The 25903-nt window shown below is 49.8% G+C and overlaps 1 protein-coding gene and 1 long non-coding RNA gene across 16 annotated transcripts in view; one reads left to right on the forward strand and one right to left on the reverse strand.

Annotated features, from left to right (window-relative positions):
* The first annotated feature begins 426 nt into the window (after positions 1-426).
* LOC128854417 (uncharacterized) lies at positions 427-24398 on the forward strand. Its single transcript, XR_008453504.1, has 5 exons — positions 427-6771; positions 7888-9077; positions 9402-21150; positions 22968-23075; positions 23612-24398. It is a non-coding gene; the product is annotated as an uncharacterized LOC128854417 (long non-coding RNA).
* The window catches only part of CD34 (CD34 molecule), a 35410-nt gene continuing 22398 nt past the window's right edge, over positions 12892-25903 (reverse strand). Inside the window, exons 11-15 of one of the 15 annotated variants that reach the window (XM_054087685.1) lie at positions 22926-23083; positions 22142-22584; positions 20988-21196; positions 20358-20422; positions 12892-19341 (exon numbers count right to left, since the gene is read on the reverse strand). The gene's annotated coding sequence lies outside the window, so the exon portion shown is untranslated. Of the gene's footprint in view, positions 21197-22141; positions 22585-22925; positions 23084-25903 lie in introns of all 15 variants that reach the window. The other 14 variants (XM_054087689.1, XM_054087686.1, XM_054087676.1 and 11 more) reach the window with 14 other exon arrangements.

Consider the following 25903-nt stretch of genomic DNA (forward strand, 5'->3'; position numbering starts at 1 on the left):
TGATTTTCATGCAGCTTTCGTATTACTTTACTCTGGACAACTTTAACTCAACATCCATTGTTTATTAGGTAGAAATACATTTGAAGGAGGCTGTTCCTGCAGTGGCCCTAGCTCGAGAGGGTGGATCCAGTGGTTGTAGAAGGGTCTAGAAATCAGGTGATGTTGCAAAGTGGATGGCTGGCAGAAAAATAACCATTGGGAAAAGGGCTGGGTTAAGGAGCAGAGGCTGGTGGTGAAGTTAGCGGCTGCTTGATCAGCTCCCACGCTGTAATTCTTGCTCCTAGAACACTGATTTCAAATGGTGCTAGATACAAAGTGGGAAAATCTAAGCCACCATGTGAAACCAGCTTCCAGAGGAAGACAGGTCTCGTGCACGGCTGCAGGCTGAGAGAGAAAATCCTTCATCTCCACCGTACCTAGAGAAAAAGTCAGTTATTTAATTGTATTAGAAAGTAAGACAGCTGATGTTGGGTCAGTTATTTTATTAACACGTCTTTCTGGCATCTTATGAAGAGTTGAGGCTGATGTAGGAGAAATGAAATGTGTGATGAAGAAACCCACCACTCCGTGCCTGTAGTTCTCGTATGGAAATCACTGAAGCTCATACCAGCGAGCAGTGGCTGTGTCTGATGACCTTGTGGTGCAGAGTGTGATGCTGGTGGGGTACAGGAACACTTTTTCATGCCCCTGCAGGCAGAACCGAGCTATAACCCTCATTCTAAGGCAGGATGTGTTCTGGCTTTCCATCCCTTACTGATTTTAGCATCATCCGAGAGGTCAGGTGCTTTCTGTGACAGGGAAAGGAAAGGTGACCATTGTGATGGACCTTCCCTCATCAGCTGTACCTCTAAGTAGGGAGCTTCAGAGCATGGAGCTGCAGTCTGTGAGATGAGTTTTAAATTCTGAAGGGACGATGAAAGTAAATTGCACGGAACCCGCTTTGAGCGTGGGTCAGTATGAGACCTAAAATGGGAGCACTTGCAAATCCAGCTCCAAGTGGTTGAATGAAAGTTGTAGAGGAAGTGGGCGAGTGTGAAAATGAGCGGCTGTTGGATATTGGGAATGGAATGGGTCTGAGCAGGGCTGTAGTGAGGTTAACCTGCAGCGTATGTCTCGATAGATATGGTGGCTTGAAGCCTGTGAATGACTACACACATCCACAATTCAGGAACAATCAGAATCTTGCTGCCGTGTCTGACCTGTGCTGGTGCAGGAGGTGATGATTTAAGCTAAAAGAGGGGTGATTTAGATGAGTTATTGGGAAGAATGTTTTGCTGTGAGGGTGGGGAGGCCCTGGCCCAGGTTGCTCAGAGCAGTGGTGGCTGCCCCATCCCTGGAGGGGTTCAGGGCCAGGTTGGATGGGGCTTGGAGCCCCTTTTCCGGTGGGAGGTGTCCCTGCCCATGGAAACTAGATGGGCTTGAAGGTCCCTTTGACCCAAACCATTCCACGATTCTATGAATGGAATAAGTGCAGCAGAAGTGGTGTTGGGAGCTTCGCTTATTGATGCCCTGCGTTTTGGCAACTCTTTGCATTAGTTTGGTTACCAGATCCCAGAATCTGCTTCTGTGCCTGCATCCTAATGCGCCCACCCACAGGCAGGAGAGGAAAAGCTCTGAGAAAAAGAGCGTGTCCTTCCAAGAACGGGGGCTGGAGGAAAGGGAAAGAACTGTACCAGATTACTGCGTCTGAATATTTACTGAAGTTTCTAAATCCATTATCTGGGGCAACAGGGTGAAAGACAAGTGGAAAGCAGGTTCCCTCCCCAGTGTCTGTCTCGCTGGCACAGTTATTTATGAGGCTCCCTGTATTATCAGCGTGAGATTTACTACTGAAAAGCTGGACTGGGAGTTCTGCTGCCAAGAGGTCAGTGCAGCACAGAGATGGTACCACAGCAGCATCATTCAGAAACAGGCATAAAGGAAGGGTCACTTTGTTTTTCCTCTTCTCTCAGTGGTAAGCGTCGGCCTTAGCAGTGAAAAGAAATCTTTATTAGGATTTTTAAAGACAGTTAGTGGAAACGTCACTTACTTTTGTGCTGCTGAAAGTGAGAGCTTCTCTAGAGGTATGGGACTTAGGGCCTGAAGCCCCTCTGCCTACCTTCTCCAAAGGAGGCTGACCTTGCGAGTAACGCCATGCAGCAGTTAAAGACCAATGGCTTATTGATTATTTATAGTTTGATAAACCCAGGTTTCCCTTCAGCATCATTATGATGCTGCTGCACCTCCTCCAGGCCACCTGAAGATGGTCCTGTTGCCTTCACAAGCTCCTTCTGAGCAGCCAGGAGGCGTCAGTCCTTCCTGTCAGTCTGCAGGTATGTCTGCTAAGAAAGAGACATCTGGGACATCTATGCTGTTCTTCCCAAACCTAACAGCATGCCGGGGCAGGCAGCGTGTGGAGGGGACGAGGGAAAAGAGAGCACTTCAAGAGATTTGTGGTACACAGCATTCAACTATTGACATGCAACCTAAACCAGCGCTTGTCTGGAGTGTTTGCTGGGTGTGTGCTGAGTGTGTACGTATGGACACACTGTGTGTGGAGACCAGCAGTGCTATCAGCTACAGCTGACTTCATCAAAGCAGTCTGGAGTTGTCCAGAAATAATGGCAGAAAAAGTAGATGATCATTCTTGGTTTTCCCTCCTGTTTCAGACACATTTTAGAGTGGCAGTGCTGCTCTGTAGCTTTCTTCAGAGAAACATAGAATCATGGAATGGTTTGGGTTGGAAGGGACCTCAAAGCCCATCCAGTCCCACCCCTGCCATGGGCAGGGACACCTCCCACTGGATCAGGGGCTCCAAACCCCATCCAACCTGGCCTGGAACCCCTCCAGGGATGGGGCAGCCACCACTGCTCTGGGCAACCTGGGCCAGGGCCTCCCCACCCTCACAGCAAAACATTTCTTCACAATATCACATCTCAATCTCCCCTCTTTCAGCTGAAAACCATCCCCCTTGTCCCATCTGTGCACACCCTGATCCAGAGCCCCTCCCCAGCTTTCCCGGAGCCCCTTTCAGTACTGGCAGCTGCTCTAAGGTCTCCCCACAGCCTTCTCTTCTCCAGGCTGAACAACCCCAACTCTCTCAGCCTGTCCTTGTATGGGAGGTGCTCCAGCCCTCAGATCATCTCTGTGGCCTCCGCTGGAGTCGCTCCAACAAATCCATGTCCTTCCTGTGCCATCTATACAAGATAAAGGCAAAGAGGGAAGAAAAATCCCTTCCTCTCTCATGACAGGGAGCTTCCTCCCTGGGCTCAGACGTTTAATCCAGCCTGCATGAACAAGGCAAGCCTGGGTGTCACAGGCCTGATTTTTTTCACAAGCTACGGGTTCTGTATAAAGGCCCTTCTGGAGCTCCCACAGTAAGCAAAACAGATCTATGCATCATAAATGTCTTCCTTCATTTTCAAATCCTGGAATGAAACTCCTGGTTCATCAGACCCTGGGTGTCCACTGGAAAAAAGCATTCCTATTTTACATGCCAAGCTTGATGGATCCTTCTCAGAGTGAAGGAATGAGTCAGAGCAGGGCCAGGTGTGGGCCAGAGGGGTGTGACGGCACAAGTGGTGACCTGCAAGGGGAACCGAAATGAAGGAACTTCTAAGGTTTCCAGAAAGCTTTCTCAGCCTGGGAGGAGCATGAAACTCCATCTGTTTGTTGTGCAGCTCTGTTACGGCGTGGTGGTGCGTGGGTCAGGTATGGACAAATGTGCCCTAACTTGCAGTCCGAGCCGGTTGTGGGCGTGCAGGCGTTCTGCGTTGGCAGCGGCACTGACCGAGGCTGGGTAAGGGCAGAGAGGATGCTGCTTTGCTGAGCGAAGCTGATGCTTGTGGCTAGAAGATGGCTCTAGGGGTGCTAGGTTTTTGCTACTGAGCTGGCAGTGTGTGCTCAAAGCCCAGAAAGCCAACTGCATCCTGGGCCGCATCAAAAGAAGCGTGGCCAGCAGGGCGAGGGTGAGGATTCTGCCCCTTTACTCCACTCTCGTGAGACCCCACCTGGAGTCCTGTATCGAATTCTGGGTTCCCTGATGGAACAAGGGTGTGGAACTGTTAGAATGGGTCCAGAGGAGGCCACGGAGATGATCTGAGGGCTGGAGCACCTCTGCTATATCAGGCCAGGCTGGGAGAGGTGGGGTTGTTCAGCCTGGAGAAGAGAAGGCTCTGAGGAGACCTTAGAGTAGCTTCCAGCACTGAAAGGGGCTCCAGGAAAGCTGGGGAGGGACTTCTTACAAGGGTGTGGAGTGATAGGATGAGGGGCAATGACTTTAAAGTGGAAGGGAGAAGATTTAGATTAGACATAAGGAAGAAATTCCTCACAGTGGAATTGCCCAGAGCAGCGGTGGCTGCCCCATCCCTGGAGGGGTTCCAGGCCAGGTTGGATGGGGCTTGGAGCCCCTGATCCAGTGGGAGGTGTCCCTGCCCATGGCAGAGGTTGGAACTGGATGGCTTTAAGGTCGCTTCCAACTCTAACCATTCCATGTTTCTGTGGTTCTATGCTAGTGTTATTGCGGGCAGGAAACCATGAACTTCCTGCATGAGTTTAAAGCCTAATAGGATTTTCCTTTTTCTTTGCTTAGGACCAGAATCAAAACTCCAGATCCTGTTCCTGGGTTGAACATAGCCTATTCCTTTGGTCCAACAATTGCAATATAAGTAGTGAAGTTAAAAGCCAAGTACTCTGGCTTTTAAGCCCTTGTGCTGTCTGCCTTCCCTTCCCAAACACAGGCTGAACACTGGACTGTGGCATCCTGCAGGGAAAAAGCTTTTTGTCCCATTTATTTATTATTATTGCTCTCTTTGAGCAACTTGACAGCCAGACCTACTCAACGTCCGAGTCACCAATATGAATTCCTGTTAGAGGAAGCCTGTCAGAGCACTCCCAAGCATTTACCTGTGCTCAGCTGTCAGCAAACTGCCTCTCATTCTAAGCTTTGAAATTAGAGCTTTGTTTCACACTGTTAAGTAAAATCTAACAATTATTTGCTGTTTGCTAGTGCTTGCCCCAAAGCTGTTCTGAATTGAAGGGAGCGATTTACGCATGGTGACCATTGTAGGAGATTTTAAGTAGCAGGGCTACAGTTTTTAATCCCCTTTGCTCATCTGAAATAGCTCTGCCTCGCCCGGAGTGAAACAGTTTTCTTTCCGTCTTTGCTTTCATGAGAGTTCCTATGCAAAAACCCCAGCCTGTTTGGAGGGCACGGGATCGACTGAACCTCGGGATCCTATGGAGGATTCCAGATTTTACAAGGTACGGTGAGGTGAGACTGGGCAAACTCACCCAGGGAAAGAAAAGTGTTGCACTTCCATGGCCTATAGACCAGTAGGAAGGTGCAGCGATGAAAACTTGTCGAATATAGCCACGCACGGCTTGACTGAACAGCACGTTATAAAACTAACTGCAGAAAATTACCCACCAAAGTAGCTGAAACCAGAAGAGTCATTTTCTGTTCCTGGATTCTCTCCCTAAACATCACCTTAGAATATCAAGTATCGATTGCAGGTCTTGAATGCAGTCACGGGGAGATGAGTGTTGTGATTTCTAGAGTCAGCTCAGGAACGCGGCGTTCCCCCAGTGTTGCCATTCCAGCTCCTTCAGGCAATATCAAGGGAACTCCTATTTTCTTTGTGTTGTTCAAGAGACAAAAGAATGCCCTGTGCCGGTGAGGAGCATAAGGAAACAAATACTGCGGGATGTTCACTGAAGTATAACCTGCCTCAAATGGGACATTAAAAACCTTTCAGTACCCAGTCGTGCCTGAACACTGTCGGCTGTAGAAGAACCCGGCAAAAAAGGTGGAGAAGAGCATTTCCCAAAGTCCTGTCTGACTCCCCTGAGCACGTGAGCTGTTTGGTTTGTACCTGTTCTTAGGATTTCCATCACTTCGTCCATCACTGAACCTTTACCGTACGTCTGAGCCACTCTTGGTATTTAAGGAGTGTTTGAGCTGATGTGCCAACAGCGACGCAGAGGTTGCTGCCGGCCACCGACCACGCACCGTTTTGCACTGGATAAAGAGTGTTTGTGTGGGGAGCTGAAGAGATGCGTTTAACTCAGAAATAGCTCTCTTCCTTGGAAAGCTCAAGGTCTGAATCACACTGTGTTGGCTCAGTTTTTAGCAGACAAGCTATCACATATGCCTCCCTGTAGGCGAAGAGTCGTCACTGGCGTCAGGATTAGCAGCCACGTTCTTTCCCCTTTGAAAACTACAGAATAGTGACACTGGAGGCTGACTCTAAGCGCCGCGGCCTGGGGCTGGAGGCTTTGGGGGGGCAGGCTATCAAAAAGGGGGGGCAGGGAGCGAAATGGGTAGGTAGACTAGCAGGAAGGATCACTGGCCTCTGTACTCAGCCTGCGCTGGGCCCCCTGTTCCTTTCTGTTTGAAAGGAGGCAAATAATCTGTCCCCAAATAGAACTTTGTTCTTGGGAACAAAATAAGTTATTTTGCTCAAGACCCTTGAGGTGTTAGCCACGCCACTGCTGCCTCTGAAGCCCAGAAGAGCCAGCTCTAACATATCCGTGGCTGATGTTGCCCTGAGTCAACTGAAAATATGAATGACATGGACAAGTAGGAACATTGGAGAGAAATGTGGTAACCTGGGAGAGGACAAGACAGCTACTGAGCAGAGGTACCTGACACTGAAAGCGCACGAGAGACAACAGGAGCTTGGCAGACGCCGGTGAGCTCAGAGCTGCCTGCGGAGTCCACCTGATAAAGCCTACAGGAGCAGAAACGTAAATATGTGCTGACTCCTTGTTTATTTTCGCCTGGAACACAGTGTAAGTTGATGCCTAGACCTTAAATCCTGATTCGTAGCAGTCCTAAGGAATTCCTGGGGGAAACGGGGATAAGGGAACTAGTGCAAAGTTTTTGTAGTTGGCTCGGGAAACAAATTATAGGTATTGATATTAAAATGCTTTGGAGATGCAGGATTTTGGGGATCTACAGTTTAGGACTCAGTTGCCCATTACAGCAGTAGCATTAAATTTCCAGCCTTGCCTCCAGGTTCAGGACTTGAGCAGTGCCACAGTTGCGAGAAACGTGGCTTGGGAGTTCCTGAACTAACTCGTGGCTGACAATGAGTCAGGGGAATGACCTTGCAGCAGGCAGTTCACGGTACCTCTCTCGGAGCTGTGCCAGGATAAACGGCACTGGCATCTCTGAACGCTGTCGGAACCATTTTGTGCGATTCCTGCTTTGGCCATTTCTGCTGCTGCCGTTGCACCGAAACTTTGGGGTGCATGAGAATGGAATAATCCCTTCTTATTCCATAACAAGGGTATCTTTGCAACCAAGACTCAGGACTGCCTAAATCTCTATACAGATAGATAGAGGAAATAGGCAACTCACGTCTCTTACCTACATCTCTGTCCCTTAGAATCAGCGATACAGATACTTCAACAATGTAAATCTTGCCCTTTCCCCCCAGTCACATTCATATTAAATTGTAAGAAAACACCATTAACAAGTTTTAGCAAAAATACACAGCAGCAGTGAATTTTCTGGGTAGGTCTGGAAGTGATTTATAAGAGGAGCGAGGGTAGAATCCTTGGCATTGGGACATTTTAATGAATTTTCCCTAATAAGAAAAGAAAAACATTTGCTTGTCGACTTTAAGCTGCTCACAGCATCGGTAAAGCTCCTGACAGAGAGCCCAACGCTATATTTGTAAGACATGGAAATTAACAGCAGCAGCAGCAGCGCTGCAGGCTGAGTCTACTCTGTGAGCAACAAAATGGCCAGGGGTGCTGTTGTGTTCGTTCGGATTCCTTTCCCGTTTGGAGGTGGCGAAACGGGGGATGTTACTACCCCTGCCGCTTCAGGTATGGTTGTGAACTTTAACATCGATATTTAATTAATGTTTCTAACCATATTCAAGCTTATGCCCTTCTCAGCTCAACTCCGTACAGCGCAGCCAGGAACCAACAGCAAAATCGGACTGCGTCACAGATGTAACATGACCATCGGCAAAACAAGTGCAGGAAGAGATCATGGCTGTCTCGTCAGTCACAGAGCCTCCCTTCGATATCAGACAACAACAAGATGCTTCTAAATTTCTGTCTGTGAGTATGTGCAATCCTTAACTTCCTTTACCAAATTTTGCAGCCCTTGAACACTTAAAAACGCCCAAGAAAATGGCGTGTGTTTTGCCAACAGACCCAACGCTAATATTAACGAACACTGCGTCAAAATGCCGCACTAAGGCCGAGAGATTTAATAAACCCAACTTTACCAAACCAAAACACAAGAGAAATGAATCAGCTTACACGATGTCATGCACACACAAGTGTCAGAGGGAGAAAGAAATCACAGCTTTCCCTGGTCCTTTTGTGGCAATAGGCAGAAATCCATTACGGCACAGTTAGCCCTGTACAGCGAGCACACGGTAACAATACCAGCCCTATGCGCAAAATCACTGCCGTCCTACAGAAATACGCCGCGTCCCCTTCTTAGCCTTGATTCTTGCCCGTCCCACAGATTTACCTGCTGACAGTAACCTCAATTCCTGAGTAATGAGATTTACAGCTGAAGTTTAACATTGGAATAACTCTGCCTCCTTACCCTCTCTGCATTTAGGTGCAATTAAACCATCGGCCTGGCAAAAAGGTGGTAACAAAAGGAATAAAACCAAATGCATCCCTACGCTCAACACAGAGACGCAAAAAATACGCATACGCCTGAGCAATACGCATACGCAGAATGGGTGCGGGTTGCGCCCTGTCTTGAAGGGCTGAGAAATGCCATTGAGATGCATTGGCTTCACGAATTATCGGGGTCCTCCGCCCCACAATTTAGATGGGGAATACCGCAAAGGGTTGTCCGTTCAGACAGCACTCGGTAAAACCAACTCAACCCACCCGTCTTCCATGCAACCGAGCATCGTTCTTGGTCCAGCTCCTGGCTGTACGGAATTCCCTCTGGGGGTGCCTTGTGCTGTTCCTATGTGTGTGTGTTTATGCCTGTCCGTCTTGCTGCAGGGACCACCGTTGTTGCTGCTATTCCTGTTGTTCCCCTGCTCTGCGGAACTGGCGCTGCAGGAGGCAAGGATGCTCCGAGGGAGCCAGCTACAGCCAGCGAAGGCTCGGTGAGTCAGGAGGGGTTGTGACGACTGCAGTGAGAGTCTGAAATTCCCTATGGAATCTGGCAGAAAGGGAGGGGAGGCAAGAAAGGTGGAGATGGGAAAGGGGAAAAAAAAGTGGGGAGTGGCACCTACTGCCTGTTTTCTTCCTTCCCTCCCTGTTCCTACCACCGCACTGCTGATGGAAACGGCATCCTCCCCTCTACGGCACTGCGCAAAGGGATGGCGTCGGGGATAAAACCGCAGCGCGTATGGCCTTTGTAACCGAAATGCGGTTGGGGTGGGTGTACTTGTGCAAATCTAGCCCTTCTCTCTCCCTCTCTGTCTCAGGCTGCTGTTCAGAGGACAGGCTGCTGCCGAAGCGGTGGAGGCGGCGGGTGCCGTATGTCTGAGCCGGTTCTGAATCCAGCGGTTGTTGCTAAACAACCGGACCTGACGCCCGAGATGTCAGCGAGTGAGTAATACAGATTAAATACCTCTGCTACCGTATCCTTAAACTTTTTTAAACCTCAATACGATGAAAGGCTATAGAATAATGTTCCCTGACATATGAGAAAGCAAAGTTACCACTCCACTGCATAATCGGGAGACTTCCTCAGCCAGAAGGACCAAGCTCAAAGCTGGTTGTGTCCTCAGCACTTCCAGGCAGAGCTGCCATCTTCCTTGCTGGTCGCTTTAAGAAGAGAGGTGAAAAAATAGTATAGTAAATGGTTAAGAGAGAAAAGTGTTCTCCCCTTCGTTTGCTCATCCTCTCTCTGGAGCTGCTGTCTGCCCTCAGTCTCCCATCCATCCTTTTCTGGTCCCTCCCAATCCTCCTGCAATCCTTGCTTTCTAACGCTGTCCTTTCTTTCGCAAACCTTACAGACCTGTCTCTTAGGCCTCTCTTCAGCTCTCCCTGACGTTACCGAGCTTGTGGCAAAGTCACCCTTATGCAAACAAACGCTGAGTTTGGGCAAGAGTGTTTTTCGCTTCTTTAATGATTCCCACGACATAATTTCCAGGTACAACCCCTGCCCTTAGCAGTTGCCAGTCCTGCGAACGCTTAACCACTTTATAAGGGAGCAGGAGGAAAGCAAACACGGGGAAGAAAAGCCCCAACCCCCTGTAGTTTCCCAGTCCCTGTGGTTTGCAGTGCTGACACGTCATCCTCGCAACTGCACAGCGAAGCGAAACCTCCCCAGCACCCACGGCTGCGGGGTTAAGCGCTGCGCCCCTGCCCGGTGCTCCTTGCCAGGGACACCCGGTGGCCCTGGGGGTTGGAGAGCACAGGGAGTGGACAGGGATCGGACAGGGAGCCGGGTGGAGAGCAGCCGGCACTTTGAAGCAAGTGAAATCAACGTTGAGATTTGACACCCAGTCCTGGACCAATCCGAGAGGGCTTTTCACCTGCCATCCCTTCCTCTGCCAATCGCAGGGCGCCTTTGGGCTGAGAGCCCTCCCCGGCCAATGGGGAGCCGGCTCTGCCACTTAGTTAATGATGCAGCAGTACAGGGAAGACTATCACATGTGAGCTGGAAGGCTGCCAACATGGAGACACGGAGAGAGCAAGGTAAACAACTTCCCAACGCCAAAATGATGACATTTAATCCCTAAATGCTAGCTTCCCGTCTCGACTCATCCTTAACCCCTTTCAGCTGGGGTGGAAGCGGCTGGAAGGCACTGGCTACCTGTCCCCCAGTGCTTTTAAAAACTGGCCGACGTGCCCTGCAATGATCACTGCGTCACCGTTTCCCACTTTCCGAACTACGCAGTCACAAAGCTCCGAGCTCTGAAACGCAGCGCGCCTGTTACCCCTCCACTGAGCTCTCGCCAACATGCCAGCCTTCAGAGAGACGGGGAGGGGGGGGGATAAAAAGCCCAAACAAACCCTGAAAACAGCAGTCTGCAAAGTTGTCATCTCTCCCCCACGACTACTACCCTCCTCTGCAGTACAGCAATGCCGGCAGGAGTGACATTAGTACAACCTGTGCTCTCATTCCATTGAGAAAACAGCTCTGACGCAGAACAGAGCAATCGTACCCAGCCAAAATAATAATACAGGCACTTCGGGATCCGAACTTAGGGACGCCGGGGGAAAGGGACGCCCTGCAAGCAATTAAAATACGTAGATGCAGCCCAAGCCCCATCCTGATCAGAGGGTACGTACGTGGGAAAGACGAACTGGACCGAAGAGCTCTGCCCGTGCACCATCTGCGCAGTCCTCAGCCCTTCACTCGCTGTGGAGCGCCGCAGAATAGAAGGTTCCAGAATTTTCCTTTCCGTTAACCCTTTAGGTGTCTGCCCACTCTCCCTCCCCGCGGGATTAAGCGCGCCGGGTCTCCAGCATCGTCAATGGGCGAAGCCTCCTACGCCAACCGAGCCCAAATACGATCTCTAAATGACACTGGATGGTGGTAGGAGCCCAGTCCCTGATGTTGGTGTTACTTCTCTTCCCGGAGCCCTCTCTGCCTCTCTAGCTGCCTCTCTCCCTCTTGCTGCAGCAGCAGGGCTGTTGCTGGTAGACCTATCGACGGAGCTGGCTCTCTCGCTCTCTCGCCGAGCTCTGTGACGCAGCTCTAAATTCTCCAGCCTGCTCCCTGTGTTATAAGAGCGGAACTGCAGCTTTCCAGGGAGCCCGTGCCAGCGGTGCCAGGGCCAGGCAGACCGAGGGGAACGGCACTCCTGGACTCTGCACCTTTTTTTGGTAATTATTATGTTCCCCACCTCCGTTTCTGTGCTTCCTCCGAAGCTTTTAGCCTCGCATCTCCTTCTCTGCTTCTGAGTCATGCTTACTAGGTTAACTCTTTTAGGATTGGTAGTCAGCAATACAAATCTCGAACGAGCGCAGCTGAAACCACAGCCAACTTTGTGGTGGTTTCTGCTTTAAAAAAAACCAAAGCAAATCTTCTTGGCTCTAAAAAACAAAAACAGAGACACACACACACACACACACACACAGAGACACGTTCCAGTTGAGAGTTAGTGCTTTTTGATTAACTGTTTGGGTGACAGGAACCACTACTTGACTTCCTAAAGTCAAATATTTCAGGCCTACGTCTTGCAAATGCTCAGCAGGCAGTTACCCTGGAGCAGAAGATGACTGAAGAGGAACTGATCCCATGCACAAACAGGTTTGCTGGGCATAAAAGCATGAGGTTACTGCTGGACCCACCAGCCCCTGCTATGCTGGCCGCAAGACGCTGATCCGAGTGTGATTCAGCCGTGGGGCAGATGCCTGGGGTAAGATAAGTTATGGAAAGTGCTGCAAAGCTCTTGGCTTGTCTTAATCTGAACAGTATTAATAAGTGTTATCACACGCACAGATTCAAAATGCTCGGCGTAGGCAGGAGAACTAATAGTCGTGTTCCTGGAATCACCAGAATCCAATCATCTCTGTTAAACAAAGTCTCCACACAGCTCTGTATTTCAGCACAGCAGGAATGCAGAGTGACCGCGCTGTCCTTGCCTCTGCCCCCCAAACCCTCCCTCGTGTTAACTTGGTGCTTTCTGTCCCCTTTGGCACCAGGCTGGGAAGCGACGCTCTTCTGTCTCGTCGCCTCAAACCCGGCAAGTGTGGAGGAGGATCAGTGGTAGGTACAGCATCTGGGCATCAAAGAGAAGCGTATGGAACGCCAGCACTGTGTGAGGGAGTTCATGCCTCAGTCTGCACATACAAAAGAGCAAGCGAGCCAGCAGTCCATTTGAAAACCAGAATCAAGAGAGCGATCACTACTACACAGCTACAGCTGCCATTTTAATTCCAGACTTCAGAGCCGGCTGCGAGCTTTGGGTTTTTTCTCTACAACCAAAGCTGAAATAACCACTATTTTTTCTCTTTGCAGTGTCTGAAGAGCCTGAGCTATTTTGGGATTTGTCTGTACTACACTGAAAGTGACACCTGTTACGCACAGACACAAATGAGAAGAAGCGCAAGCTCCTGGTTTCTCAGATACGATTCTGCAAGAAAAAGATCCTTTGAGGCAGGGGTGTGGGAGAGCAGCGCAGGCTCGGCGCAGGGCGAAGGGGATGGCTCTTGTGAATCATAGTAATACAATGATTTGAGTTGGAAGGGACCTCAAAGTCCATTCGGTTCCACCCCCTACCACGGGCAGGGACACCTCCCGCTGGATCCGGTTGCTCCGAGCCCCATCCAACCTGGCCTGGTACCCCTCCAGGGATGGGCAGCCACCGCTGCTCTGGACAACCTGGGCCAGGGCCTCCACACCCTCACAACAAAATATTTCTTCCTAAGATCTCGTCTCAATCTCTCGTCTTCCAGCTTCAAGCTGTTCCCCCTCATCCTGTCTCTGCCCTCCCTGTCAAACAATCCAACACCAGTACAAGAAAGTGCAGTGGGTCTGTTGTAGCTGATGCAAGGGGAAATCAAACCTCCGCATGACCAGGAGTAGTGCTCGATCAACAAAATGCCACAAGACGTGGTTTCTTATGCAACCAAACCCCTGGGACTTCAAACCTTACATCTCCGCTCTGGCCAAAGCTGCAAGCATTAACTACTTCAGTTAATGACGGTAAGATTGTAAGAGCGCTACGGCTACTTAAATGAGTCACCCAGCAGTGATGCTCGCTAAAGTAGGCCAGTGCTTTACGTGACGTGAAGCTGTGCTGGTTTCAGTTACCCCTCGCTTCTTTCCGAAGCTCCAGTGTGCAGGGTCAGAGCGGATTTCCCGCGTTCTCCCCTTCGGCGCGTGGCCGGTTTACGGCACAGCAGCGCTGTGGGGCAGAGGCCGTCTCGCTTGACCCGCGAGACCTGGCAAAGCTTTGCATGTGATTGCGTACGGCACTGGAGCAAGGTTGTCCAGAGAAGTGGTGGGGGCCTCATCCCTGGAGGTGTCGGATGGGGCCCCTGATCCAGTGGGAGGTGTCCCACTGAATGGGCTTTAAGGTCCTTTCCAACCCAAACCATTCCATGTTTCTAAAACACTTGGAAATAGGACCATTGACGGGTGCTTATAGCTCACAGTAATTTTGTCAGTCTTGGGGCTTATTAAGAAAGTAAAATGGAGCTTTGATTTATTTCAAATGATATATTTTTGGTTGCTTTCAGGGGAAAGACAGCATTTATTTTATGCTTTACTTTCATTTGAAAATCATCAGCTGTGGAACATTTTTATCTTTCCCTGCCTGTAAGTATTTACTTTGTGGTGGCTCTTGGGCTCCCAAGAAGACTCCAAGCTGCACTGCACCGGGAAACACTCCGTCACCTAACTAAGAAAACAAGGCACAACGGAAAGCGTCAGCCCCAGAAAAATAAAATCATCTTCTCACGCTGTCTGTCAGTATTTAGCATTTTCTGTGAGCTGAAGTATGGAAATAGAGACCATGATTCCATGGCAGAAATGCATTTCTCTTTGAAGTGGAACCGGTGCGTATCGTTTGATAATGGCTTTTTTGGCCCCCTTTCTTATTTCTCTGAACTCTTTAAAAGCAGGAGGCAGGACTTTGGTTTGACTATGAGGAAACAAAGCCTTGGGACAGAAAGCAAGCTTGGTAAATGGAAATAATGCACGGCCGTGGTTGGAGGCAGGGGAGATCGGTCTCGCCGTGGAATGGAAGTGTAAGTATCCGTACCGAAGTGAGGGGTGACCTGGTGGCTGATGACAGCTGTGCCGGGGGAGGGCGGTACTTACAGGGTTGATTTAAACAAACCCAGTTCTGATAGCGCTAGGCAATGTACCAAGGTATCAGGGCTTACACCTGGAACGGCTCAGGCTGAATGTTAGGTAAAAAAAGACAGTTTTTCAGGAGGATGGGAGGGATTGAACCCCCAGCTGTCCCTACCGTCAACCAACCATTTCCTACAGTATCGTGAGAGGAGCAGGGGGTTTGCCAAACCCTCCAGAAAGGTTCATCCTCAGTTTTCCAGCATCCCCTGTGCTGTTTTCTGCTGTCATTCTACAGCAACCTTAATAGCAATACCATACGAACCCTGATGTTACAAATACCCAACCCTCATGCACATCATTATTGTGATCCTCAGCCATCCATGGAGGAAGGTCCTTGGTCTTTTTAGTGCCGAATGAATTCCTCGTGGTACTGCCCACGCTTCCTGCTGGCAAAACCTTGGCTCCGGCTTCGGTTTAAATGCCATCGGCCACACCTTCCTCCAACTGCAGGAAGCTGTGATTGTTAAAATCGGGGCACGTTCCTGTTTTAATGACAAGGTTGAGATCAAATAATCCAAAAGGCCCCGACAATGCCAAACAAATTCCTTCCCGAGCCATAGCAAATCCGTGCAGCTGTAAATCTGTAACCCCCTGACCTCCGTATCCACGTAAATGCCGCCGCGGCACATCACCTCCGGGAGCGGCTGGTGGTAAACGGAAGGAGCAGGGACTGAGGGAAAGGTGGACTGAGGGGTGGAAAAGTTAACTATTAGCACTGTGTTCTGTTTAACAACCAAAAAGCCCTGGAAGCTGCTTTAAAATGCAAAATAGTCCATTCTTCAGATGGTTTTTCAGTGCTACCTCTTCCTCACAGCCTCAACAAAAGGAGGTTTTCCAACAAGAATCTGTTTCGGCACGGAATTCCCAGGCAGCTCTGTTCAAGGGAGAGCAGCAGAAACAGAGCAGCCCACTTGGCAGTGCCGTTTCCCCCATCCCTCTTTGAGGAGAGGGGAGGTTGATCTGTAAAATGTTCTTTTTTTCTGCAGGTTTTGATAGAAAATCATCCCTAAAAAAATATCTTACTTAACTCTTTGTGACATTGGCTGCAAATAAAGTAGTAAATTTAGTTGTTCCCTATGGGAACTGGCAAGTTTTATTGTTTGCTTGCTTAAAATCAATAGAATTTTGCGTATGAGGAGGCTGAATTAAATGAAGGTGATATAATTTAACACACATTGTTTATGGAATCAGGGTCAAAGCTGATCCAGGAGTCCTTGCTCCCAGATTTTACTCAGGTTGTGCCTCTTGCTTAATTATAATCATTATTGCCCAGAAGGCCACCTCAATTAGTGAGAGGGAACCGTTGTCGGTAGTGGGAGCTATCGGAACAGCGTGGCTTTGGGAGGAAAGGGGTAGGAAATTATTTCAGACAGGTGCTTTCTTTCATTTTCCACAGAAAAACAGGAATCAGACCTAGAAGTCTTCCTTTTCACATCAACTTAGGCAACAGCGGAGAGTTTGTGGTCTCACAGTGCTATCCCGACAGCCACCAGGATATGCACAGATTCCCAGGAAACTGGAGATTTACAACTCCGAAATGGGAATATTTGCTAACACAGCGACTGAAGCCCGTGTGGGGCTGTTCCACCTGGGACCCTCAGCAGGTTTTGTTCTGCGGTGACCATCGGATGGTTACAGAGGCACAGCAAATGCTTGGGTTTAGGGTTTTTTTCCCAAAAGGTTTATTGCTTTCCAGACAAGTTTCGTAGTGAATGGTGGAGAAATGCCTTGTGTAGTATTTTCAGCACTTTTATTCTCACCAGAGTCCCAACCAGCAGGAGGATAAATAACAGTAAAACCCTTTCAGAAACAGCTTTAAAGTGGATTCTCTGCACCTTCTTGGATGTGCGCAGAGGTTGAGGTGGGGATTTTTCTTTGGGGATGGTTCAAGGGAATGGGATGGAATAAGGAGTGTTGCGATCAAAGGGCTGCAGAGCCAGAGCTGTGGGTTTCTTCCCAACAAGCGTTTGGGATGGGTCGGCACTGGGTGCTCACGTTTGCATAACACGCTTGCATTCTTCGTGCCAACCTGGCCCACGCAGTGAAGCAGGCGCTGGAATGGAACCTGGCCCACCCTTTGGAGAGGTGGAGCCCTGGGATAGACCTGAGCTGAAAAAAATCCCGGCTGCGATCCTTCGCAAAGAGGTGACACCACATTCACATACGAGCAGCTTCAAAGCAGGACGTGCGCCCTGTGTTGAAGCTGGGTTCAAGGTATTCGTTCTCCTCGGCTGACAGCTCTGCTGATGGAATGCTGCCCAGAGGCCGCCGGGGTGGCTCCTCGGACCCCTGACCGCTCTGCCCACGGTGGGCGTGAGAGCGGGGGCGCCCCGAGGTGCAGGTTGTTTCTTGGTTTCCAATCAAGGGAGCCAACGGTGCTGAGACAAAAGTAATTATTCCAGCTCTTAGCTGCTAAGAATAGAAGCGGCGGGGGTGCCGTGCGGGGCTGAGGTGCGCCGGCAGCAGGGATTGCAGTGGGAGCACAGAAATAGCCCTTCTCAGCGCTTTGGAGCTTTGTGAGTCACCAAAATACACGGGGACGAGTGGGTGTAGAGGAAAATCTGCCCTGCGCCTCCGTGTGCGGCAGAAATGCCCCTGGGCTGCTTGCTGGATGCTCTGGGAGAGACCCAGGAGCCTGGTTTTGCCTAAGGAGAGCATCTTTGCAGGCGCTGGACCACCCTCGATGCTTCCCACTCGTCGCAGCGCACGGCCGGGGAAAGGAGAACACCCAAGAGCCGTGCTGCCCGCCCGCTGCTCTCAGGTACCGTCCCCTGCCCTTGGCAGGGCAGATCCGGCCCCTTCTGCCCCTCCGGCCCCGATCCCACGGGGCAGGAATATTTGCAAAAGCCAAACATTCCCGAGCTGGGCTGAGGGGGGAAGAGCGGGACGGAGGAATCCATTGATCTCGATCCAACTGGGCTCCACGGTGTTTTCCCAACTGCTAATCTTACTTGAAGTTCCCTTTAGAAATCCATTACAAAAGGTTAAACACGTGAACAGTAGACACTTAAATAATCAGTAAATGCTCTTCATCGATGCCTGTAATGCTTTATCCTGATGCTGTTTAGCAAAATAATGCTATCCCTCCGTGTTTATACTCAATATAGCTTGGAAAAGGTAATTTTTTTCCCCTTCTGTGCTGTTTGTGCAGCCCCGGGTACATCACATTCCTGCTCTATGACTGGGTTTCCAAACCGCAGAGTAAAATGAATAATAATGATAGTAAAAGTTGTACAACTGTTTTTGGGTTTTTTATATATACAGCAGCCTCTATATTAATTTCCCTTGAGAGGAAAAAAGGTTTTGTTTTTTTTTTTTCCAAAAAAACATGAAAACAACCCCAGAAAAGCAACACATTCAAGGTTTAAAAGAAAATCTTTTTATCAACCCTGGGTGCAGCTGCGGAAAGAGCCGAGCTAGAATTAAACATCTCAGCTGGAGCGCGGACAGGGCGCAAGAGGGCTTGCTAAAAATAGATTAATCCTAATTACAGCCACGCTCCTGCTTTGTCAAGGTTTCCTGCTTCCCATGGGATGCCGGGGCTGGGAATGGGGGGCTCGCTGCTGTGGTGGGAGCAGCAGGCTGGGGGTCGCCCGCCGCCTGGTATTGCATAATGTTGGGAACACGCCGTCCTCCAGAGACCGGAGCGCCGGGAGTGACGGCAGCGTCCCGCCTGGCTGGCCTTGGGCTGCTGGCTCCGGCTGATCCGCACAGGCTCAGCCCAGCCACCGGCCCTGGAAGCTCTCCCAGGCAGCAAAACCTGAATAAAAGACTGGAAAACGGCGTTGCAGGTACTGTGTGCTTTGCTGGTGAACGATTTAAACATCTCTACCTTCCCACCAGCTTCTTGGAACGCCAGCAGCCCCCGGAGGAGCTGGATCATGGGCCAGAGCTGCACGGCATCGCTAAACCCCCCGACGCGGTGCCGCGAGGGAGCTGCCGGGAATCCCTTGGGGTTATTTCCTCCTGAACAACGTTGATGGAGAGAGCTGACGATGTCTCATAAGGCTCTTGATCAAAGAGTGCAGGGACAGGATGAGGGGAATGGTTTTCAGCTGGAAGAGGGGAGGTTGAGATGAGATCTTGGGCAGAAATGTTCTGCTGTGAGGGTGGGGAGGCCCTGGCCCAGGTTGCCCAGAGCAGTGGTGTTGCCCCATCCCTGGAGGGGTTCCAGGCCAGGTTGGATGGGGCTTGGAGCCCCTGAGCCAGTGGGAGGTGTCCCTGCCCATGGAGGGGGTTGGAACTGGGTGGGCTTTGAGGTCCCTTCCAACCCAAACCATTCTATGTACATATAATTTCTACTTACGACTCATCAGAAAAGGTTTCATTTGTGAGATCCCTTCCCCTCCTGCACTGAAATGCAGATCCAGGATTTGTGGCTTGGTTTTTATGTGTTTAATTAAATGAGGCAGAGGCACTGCAGACCCTTTGGGCTGGCGGGCGCTCACCTGGGCCGGCAGCTTCACCTGCACCTCCCTGCTTTGCTCTCCAAGGGAAAACGTCTTCCAGCTCCAGTCCCCTGTATCCCAGCTGATGTTGCAGCAGTGGGTTTGGCTCTCCTGGGTTGTCAGTCCTGCTGTCACCTCCCAACTCCCTGGAGTTACACCCTGAGGGCAAGAAAATCTCCTGTTAAGTTTCACCCACTTTAATATGACCAGGCAATATTTTCCAATCAGGAAATAAATAAACAGGAAAAACATTGATTAGACATTTCTGAGCAGCTGTTTTAGCATCCCTGGGCTGCAAGTAGCCTGCATCCAAGAGCAGACCTCCTCTCTTTGCCCGCTGCCTTATGGGATGCATGTAGGGAATGGCAACACTGCTGCTCCGGCTGCAAGGGCGCATCTCCCCAGCCCCTGCCTGGAGCCCCTGCTTTTATAACCACACTGAGGGATTGGGAAATCCGCTGTGATTCATCTGAATCGCTTCAGGTCCCCCCTTCCCACCCTGGCACAGCACCCACGGGAGCTGCCAGACGCACGCGGAGCGAGCACCACGCCTGCCGGAGGCTCCTCATCAGCCTCGGCTGCCAAAGTGGATGCCACGAATTGATTCCTCGTCGGGGGCTACAAGAAAGCTGGGGAGGGAGTGTTTACAAAGCTTTGTGGTAATAGGACGAGGGGGAATGGGTATAAACTGGAGAGGGGAAGATTTAGGCTGGACATAAGGAGGAATTTCTTCATGATGAGCATGGTGAGGCCCTGGCCCAGGGTGCCCAGAGCAGTGGTGCTGCCCCATCCCTGGAGGGGTTCCAGGCCAGGTTGGATGGGGCTTGGACCCCTGATCCAGTGGGAGATGTCCCTACTCGTGTCAGGGATGGGATGGGTAGGCTTTGAGGTCCCTCAAAGCAAACTGTTCCATCATTCTATGAGAAATTAAGACAGGTATTTTGCCCTTCCATAGCCATTGGAAACCCACTACTAAGGTCAAAATCCAAGCAAGTAACAAAATAAAACGTAAGCTCAAAAAGTTTTTTTATGCAGAAATTGATTCCTCTTCCCAGCGTGGAATTATTTTGCAAACAGATCTCAATTAGAGGCTGAGCTTTTCTATTTTTGTTTTTCTTACAAATAAATAGATATTGTCATTTTTCAAGAGATTTGAGGTTTTTTTTTTTTCTTACGTGGCCAATTCTAATCCATCAGTTAATCCCACTCTTTCCAGCCGGGGAGACCTTTGTATAAATTTCTAAAGTAGAAAACAAAACATTAAACATTACAAAACCAAACAGATGAAAATACTTTCAGCTTTGCTCATGTTCCTGCCAAGTGTTTTCCCTTTTAAAAAAACCACACAAACCAACTCCTTCCCCGCCCGGGCACGACTGTGTCCTTGACTCCTTTAAAGGGGACGGAAGAGCTCGGATCAGCGCTGGGCCAACACCTAAGGAAGGGCAAGGACTGGTTTTAAGCCTTTAAAGCAGCTTCTAATACTATTCCTCCCCCCAAAACAAGGCAATAAGAGTATATTAAGGTGAAGAACACATATTTAAGCTGGAAGAAGGGAGAATTAAATGAGATCTTGGGGAGAAATGTTCTGCTGTGAGGGTGGGGAGGCCCTGGAAGAGGTTGCCCAGAGCAGTGGTGCTGCCCCATCCCTGGAGGGGTTCCAGGCCAGGTTGGATGGGGCTCGGAGCCCCTGATCCAGTGGGAGGTGTCCCTGCCCATAGCAGGGGGTGGGACTGGATGGGCTTTGGGGTCCTTTCCAACACAAACCATTCCGTTATTATACATATATATATATCACATATCACCTTTGTTTCCTTGGGAGGTTTTCACCAAGTCCTGAAGATGATCAAGTTCTGGGGACACTCGGGGTGCATCACTGGCCGGTGCATCCGAGTCTGTACCTGCTCCAGCCCTCTGGTCCAGCTGAACACAACCGCTTTGCTTCCCGGATGCAGCCGCGGTCCGGAGGTGAGCTGTGCACCGGGCACAGGGAATTTCTCTTAAACATTCAGACCTTGAAATTGCAGAAAAATCAGAGCCTTAAAATTCGGGGTCCACCGATGGGTAATTAATTACAGGGCAAAGGGCTGAGGTGGGCTCCTTCTGCCAGAGTCTCGCAGGAGGCTGATTCAACCCCGACCCCAATTCCATCCCTGGTTCCTCTTTGGGGTGTTTTGGGAAGTCTAACAGACAAACTCGGGGCTGGGTGGGGACACAGGGGGGTTGTGGCAGCTGCCCCTCGAGCTTTCGCTGTCTCAAGTGTGCACAGAATGACGTGGGATGTTGTGCTTCATGCGACACTGGCCTGAGTTAACCCATAGCCCTGTTCTCCATCTGTAACCATGGCAACCTGAGTTATCTTGCAGAGGTGCCTTCACCCCGTGGTAGTAACACCCTGCTTGTCAGAGCCCAACCTACGGTCCCACCGCTGTGGGTTCTCCAGGTGCACATCCCATCGCCTAAAACTGCAGGAAATACCGCCCCCCCAAAACCAAGGCAGTGGTTGCAGGATCAACATTCCTAATGGAATTCTGGTGGAGGCCAAGTGGGAGGTGGGGAGAAGGCAGAGGAAGAGTGGGAATGCCGGAGCAGTTCAGGCAGAGTCCTGGCTCTCAGCAATACAATTGGCTCCTTGGCAACGGGAGGAAGGCGTGCCAGGGTGGATGGGACACAAACCCGCACGCCGGCTCCACAGCAGCTCCAGGGAGAGGAGCATCGCTGCTAATACGGTGCATCTAATTTTGCCGTGAAAAAAAGAGAGAATACAGGAACAGCTGGAAACAGCCTCCCACTGCGTGCGTTTTACAACAGCATGAGGTCCTTCACTTTCCATTTTTATAAAGTATTTTGCATACAACAGCACTGAGTTTTGTTGTGTTCAAGAGAAAGAAAGTTGCCTGCATTGGCGCTTTGCCTATGGGGTGGATTTTCTCATCTGGAAAGGGAAGATGGCTGGTACCACGAAAGGAGAGAACAACTTCAGGGGTTGGACTAGGTGATCTCGAAAAGGTTCCTTTCAACACAAATCACGTAATGATTCTAAATGCATCAGACGTTGGGTCTGTCTTGTGGGATTTCTTGATTGCCGCTCATCAGGAGGTAACGTCCACCTACTGGATCAGAACAACTGTTACTCCTCAAAGGTTGAACAGGGCCTTCAAATTTTCCGAAGCTTAAATCATTAGAAAGGTTTTACGAGCAGTTACAGTCCTTTTAACAAGCACTTGTACACTGAGTTATCAGTAGATAAGCTGAAAAGTCAAATCAAAATCAGAGAGATCCAACAGATACTTGAAAGTCTTTAGATCCAAACTCACTTTTAATGCAGTTTGTTTCCTCCTCTTCCAATTTCTTCGGTGGCTTTAGAACAGAGCAGTCAAGGCTGAAGGGCTGGTAACACACCTACAGTAGGACAGAAGGTGAGAAATCATGGCCTTGACAGCAAGTGATGAGTTGAGCTTCTGTCCCCTCCAAGGAGGAACATCACTAAATTGAGTACATGCAGAATGATTACTGACTGCAGAAAATAGTCAACAGGCAAAAGAATAAGACAGCAGGAGGGGATCAACACTGCTCTAGCTTCTCCCCTTGCAGGAGTTGGTACATGAGTTACACACTACACTTCTAGAAGAGGTCCCTTCTCAAGACAGAGTTCAATGTGTCTATTCCAAAGAGTTTGTAATGGTTATATTGTTGTAGGTAACTACATATGTTGGTCTTTGCTGCTCTTAGCATCAACTCACCCTTTTGTGTTGTTTGTCTTCCTTGTTCATCCTCGAGGACAGCCACGATGATGCTGTCTTACAAACCCTACTCCCGAGTGATCCCACGAGAGGGAATTCTCCTGCGTACGCTCACTCCAAAGGACCATGAACACAGCTGCAGGATACACCGTGAGTAACTGATAATGTAGAGAAGAAGAATTTTGTCCAAGCTGTAGCGTGTGAGAACATGCCTGAGCAAAAGAAACCTGAGCCTCTTTGATATTGAAGTTCCAAAATTAAACCCTTGTTTACGTAATGACTGGGTCACTGCTGCCGAAGACGGGAGCCTGCAGCTTTGTACCAAAAGGGACAGAACGCAGCCCAGGGGACTGAATGCCCCGCAGAGGGGTTGGAACTGGATGGGCTTTAAGGTCCCTTCTGACCCAAATCTTTCTGTGATTCTATGAAAGGGCTGCTTTGAGACTCAACCCTGAGACTCGGACCCTCATCCTCGCTGCTCATTAAACCTCCACGGGGGTAGAAAAGCAGAGTTGTTGCCGCTGGCTTCTAGCTAGGTGGGTTAAATCCTCCACACCTTTTCCAAACCCGTCCAAGCCTTTGCACTGCCCTTTTCCGACCAACACAGTCAATTTGCAGACCACGAGTTGGATTTTGCAGGTTTAAGTGATGACGCAAGCTGTGTGGGTTTTTTTTTTGCTTTCCAGAATAAGGAATGAAACTGGTAATGAGGACAAGTCGTCTGCAGTCACTCCAGGAAAATGGTTGGATTTCCCTGCTGCTTTGGCTCGCCTGATTCCAAACACGAAAGGCACAAAAGACAACTTCCACACAAAATAGAGAAAATAACTTTATGGAGCGTCTCAACTGCAGAGTATCTTTAAAAAGCCTTCTAGAAAGCCTTTTACCACATTACTCAACACACCTTTATTTATTATTTTTTATAAGAAAAGAGCAGAAAAGAGCTTAATCCAAGCTAAATATTTAACCAAATAGCAATTAACTAACAATGATGAATGATAAACAGTCCTAGTGCGACGCTAAACTGGGACTTTAAAGCCCGTTTATCTAAGCTAAAGCTGCTCAAGGGGAAAGGCAAGTTTATTGAGTAAACTTTGTCTCAGCCACCTTGCTATTAAAGCAGTCGACAAACAGAAACTGCATCGTATATCCTGTGGGAGGCAGAAAAGGAGCAGGAACATAACAATCCATCACCCAGAAGTTACAAAGCTATGCGGAGCAATTATCCCAAAATATAAAAGCAGAGAAAACATGATGCTGTAAAGCAGCCGCTCTCAACCCCCATGGCCTCATGTTAAAAGAGAAATAAGTGAGGGACGCCTTAAATTCCACACAGTTTCCACTGGCCCTGAGACAGTCATTCCCACTCATCCACTAGGACTGAGCCTGGGCAGCTGCCAAAGATTTTATCACAGAATCATGGAATGCTTTGGGATGGAAGGGACCTCAAAGCCCATCCATTTCCCACCCAGTGCCATGGGCAGGGACACCTCCCACTGGCTCAGGGGCTCCGAGCCCCATCCAACCTGGCCTGGAACCCCTCCAGGGATGGGGCAGTCACCACTGCTCTGGGCAACCTGGGCCAGGGCCTCCTCACCCTCACAGCAAAACATTTCTTCACAAGATCTCATCTCAATCTCTTCTCTTTCAGCTCAAAAACCGTTCCGCTCATCCTATCCCTGCACTCCCTGATCATCCAGAGCTCCTCCCCAGCTTTCCTGGAGCCTCTTTCAGAGCTGGAAGCTGCTTTAAGGTCTCCCCACAGCCTTCTCTTCTCCAGGCTGAACAACCCCAACTCTCTCAGCCTGTCCCCGTACAGGAGGTTCTCCAGCCCTTGGATCATCTTCATGACCTCCCCTGAACCTGCTCCAACAGCTCCATGTCCTTCCTGTGCTGAGGACTCCAGAGCTGAGTGCGGGGCTCCAGGTGGGGTCTCACAAGAGCAGAGGGGCAGAATCACCTCCCTCGAGTTCATTATCCTTGAGGATATCCTCCAGATTATTATCCGTGTGGCCCCTTTGCTAAAGTTTTATAGAATTGGCTGCTGTTTCTTAGCATCCCCATCACCACTACCACCATCATCATTATTGCTGTTAGTATTTTTATTACTGCTATTATTATTACTAATAATAATATCAATAGTAGTAATAATAGTAAATGGTTAGTATTATTTGTATTATTATTTTAAAGCCTCCTGGTCACTGTGGGGACTCAGACCATCCTGGGGAGAGGGTGGTGGTGCCAAAGCCCCCATTCCCCCCCCCTCCCTGCCCGCTCCAGCCTGGGTGTCCTTGGCAGAGGGATGCACTGGATCCTGGCTCGCCTCTCCCATCGCTGCGTGCCCGAATCCGGGATGCGGGTGGGATGGGACCAGGACATGCGGGGGGTGGTTCATGGAATGCGGGTAGGATGCCTGGCATGCAGCATCCCGCAGCTCCAGAGCCCCCCCCCCGGACTCCCCCAAGCAGAGCCAAGGTCACCCCACGCTGGCTGCAATTCCCAGGAGACACTGTGTATCCCGGGGGTGGGGGGGGGAGCGGCTGAGATTGGGGGAAACTGCTCCGAATTCCCCTGAAATCCCTTCTCCCTGCATTTTCCTTTCCCATCAGACTGAGGATGTCCCAACCCAGGAAATAGCAAAGGAATATTTTAAAATTCTACACAAAATCATCAATTTGGGGATTTTCTGCAGTCAAAAAAAAAAAAGCAGCAGGAGGAGAAATTAATGTCTAAAGGTCGGATTTAAAATGCTCCGTGCTCCTTCAAGGGCTGCAGCCACTACGTGTGTCCCTGCGCATCTCCGTGGCCACCTTCCAGTGCCTCCACAGTCAGTACTGGATATTATTCTCATTCCCTCTTAGGAAGTAGAGGGATAATCATGTCCCATTTAACGGATGGGAAACTTGGCACAGCGCAGATTAAGTGATTTGCTGACAGGCACATAAGAAAATTGCGCTAGTCAAGCATTCCCTCAATTA

The sequence above is a fragment of the Cuculus canorus genome, chromosome 24 (assembly GCF_017976375.1).
Source record: "Cuculus canorus isolate bCucCan1 chromosome 24, bCucCan1.pri, whole genome shotgun sequence".
In the NCBI taxonomy this organism is placed as follows: domain Eukaryota; kingdom Metazoa; phylum Chordata; class Aves; order Cuculiformes; family Cuculidae; genus Cuculus; species Cuculus canorus.